The sequence below is a fragment of the Pundamilia nyererei genome, unplaced genomic scaffold, assembly GCF_000239375.1.
Source record: "Pundamilia nyererei isolate P.nyererei 1_Seehausen unplaced genomic scaffold, PunNye1.0 scaffold01838, whole genome shotgun sequence".
NCBI lineage: Eukaryota > Metazoa > Chordata > Actinopteri > Cichliformes > Cichlidae > Pundamilia > Pundamilia nyererei.
The window spans coordinates 5,433-8,217 of NW_005189239.1; positions in this window are offsets into that span (position 1 = coordinate 5,433).

The window sequence follows — 2,785 nt, forward strand, 5'->3', positions numbered from 1 at the left end:
TCCACCTCAACACAGAGACAAACTACAGCATTTCATCCATTTACACACAGCTTCATCAACACTAACTCCACACACTCAGCTTACCAGTGACTGTCAGGTTAACCATGTTACTGATGGGACCCTCTCTGGACTCACACCAGTAAACTCCACTGTCCCACGTGTAGATGTAGCTCATGGTACATGAAGAAACAGACCATATTCCAAAGTCAGCTCCACACTGGATCATCAGTTTTTTGCTTGTGTTTCTCCACAGACTGAACGAGCTGCGAGCAGAGCCGTCATCCTCCTCACAGTGCAAAGTTACAAGGCTTCCTTTAAAGAACTGAGAGCTGCTGGGACTCACAGTGAGACGAGCTGTTCGGTAAGGGGGACATAAGATATTACCAAATAGTTATTTGGAACAAAAATATTTGTATCTGGGAACAGAAAAACTTCATATCAAAAAGCTGAGTTTCCTTATGAGACCACAGTGCATGCCTTGGTCATTTAGACCAGTGGTCCCCAACCCCCAGGCCATGGACCAGAACCGGTCCATGAGTTGTTTGGTACCGGGCTGCGAGAGTTGAGGTTCGGGTGTGAAATTTATGGTTTTCAGGGTTTTTATTGGTTTTTATCGTTTTATCGTTAGTATTTCTTGTCTTTCATCGTTAACATAGTTTCCCTGGGTCTTTTCTCGTATGTTATGAATAAATTTGTCAAGAACTGTAGTTCTAACATGCAAGCTTGACCCAGAAGCAAACACAATACGCAGGAAATGCGCACAGAATAAACTTTATTTCTCAACTAAAGGCAACCCGGAATAACCAAAAGGAACATGCTGTTTCACAGAAGTGACCTGGAGATAAACGATTTGGGAACGCCATGATCAGAACCGTGGGAGGCTGCAACAGAAAAGGGAGCGAGTTACTGGGGAGCAGGGAGATAACAGCATACAACGGGGTAGAGCTATTTATCTTACGATCGGGCCGGACCGTTGGAAATGGAGGCAGGGGTGAATGTCCGCGGGAGAGGATTCCAGGGAGACGGAGAGGATGATGACAGGTGGTTTATCTGAACTCCAGGCAGGCAGGAGGACAGGCAGGTGAAAGCTCAGTAACACAGTAGCAGGAAACATAGTAACAGGATTAACACAGTTCATAGAAAGCAGAAATTCCTCATCAACCTTCGCAAGGGGCGAACTGGCGTGGAGCAGCCGGCAGTGAGGGGGTTAAATAGTCCCCTGGTGATCGCCTGAAATGGGATGCAGGTGTGAAGACGACAGCCACACCCGCAGGTGTGGGCATCCCAACCGCTCCTCAGACACTGAGCTGTGGACCATGGCAAAATTATCTTTTTTTTTTTTGGGTGCTGGTACTGTATTTATTTGGTTGTATTTATCCACGACACCTTAAAGGCCAGTCCGTGAAAATATTGTCAGACATAAACTGCTCCGTAGCCAACAGAACCACAAGAATCATGTGGTTCTGTTGGCTTCATCAGGTGACGATTTCCAGCTCACACTGGAGCATTTTGCAGCTGTGTGTGAAATGGTGGGAATAAAAATCAGCACCTCCAAAGGCCATGGTCCTCAGCCGGAAAAGGATGGAGTGCTCACTCTGGATCAAGGATGTGTTCTGCCCCAAGTGGAGGAGTTTATCTTGGGGTCTTTTTAACAAGTGAGGGGAGAAGGTAGCAGGAGAGTGACAGATGGATTGGTGCTGCAGTGGCAGTGATTCAGAGATTGATAGAGAGCTTCGTGAATCTCTTAATTCACCTATGATCACAAACTTTGGGTGGTGACCAAATGAACGCTGCTTTAGAGATAGGGTGAGGAGTTTGGCCATCTGGGAGGGGCTCAGAGTAGAGCTGCGGCTGCTCCACATCGAAAGGGAGACAGTTGAGGTGGTTCGAGCTTCTGACAAGGATGCCTCCTGGGCGTCTCCTAGATCACATGTTTCCAGGACACGCTGGAGAGATTGTATCTCTTGGCTGGCCTGAGAATGCCTTGGTGGTCTCCCGGAAAGGCTGGAAGAGGTGGCAGGGAGAGGTCTGAGCTTCTCTATTTAGGCTGCTGCCCCTGTTTATCTGTCCCTGGATAAGGGTAGCTGATTCATTTAAATTAACACAATGATCCTGCTATAATCAGGTTTCTGTAAGGCACAGTAAATAAAGTTGAGCTCAATTCATATGCTAAGAGTTTTTTAGGGGTTTGTTTTGTTTTTGTTTTTGATGGTCTGGGAACAAACACAGTTTTAAGGTATTGGAGGGAATAACAAGATACTCTACTTCCTGATGCTGGCACTGAACAGTCATGTATTTGGGGGTTTATTAAATATGGCCAGATTTCTCGAAATGAGAGCAGATCCATCCAAATGTTCTAACCTCTAACATGAACAAATCCCTGGGGCCCATTTTCCTGGCCGCTAAAGTATGACACCTGTCAAAATGATAAATATTCAAAATATGAACATGATGCAAAAAAAAAAAAAAGGATATATAAATAAAATTTCTTCTTTTCAGCAAAAGTTAAAATAACAGAAAATCATAACATTCAATTTTCTTTGCTCTTATGCCATTTTGTTCAGGATGCATCTTTTTTTGGCAACAAGCTGGTTTAACCTTCCTCTCGTGTTAGGGTCGGCACCGACCCATTTAAAATTTCAAATGCATAAAAAAATCACATACATTTGTTTATTGTATCAAGGCGCCAGGACTGCCATAATGAATTAATTAAATACACCATTAAATAATTAATTAAATGTGTCAATAATTAATTAAAATTGGAATTAATTAATTAAATAAATAG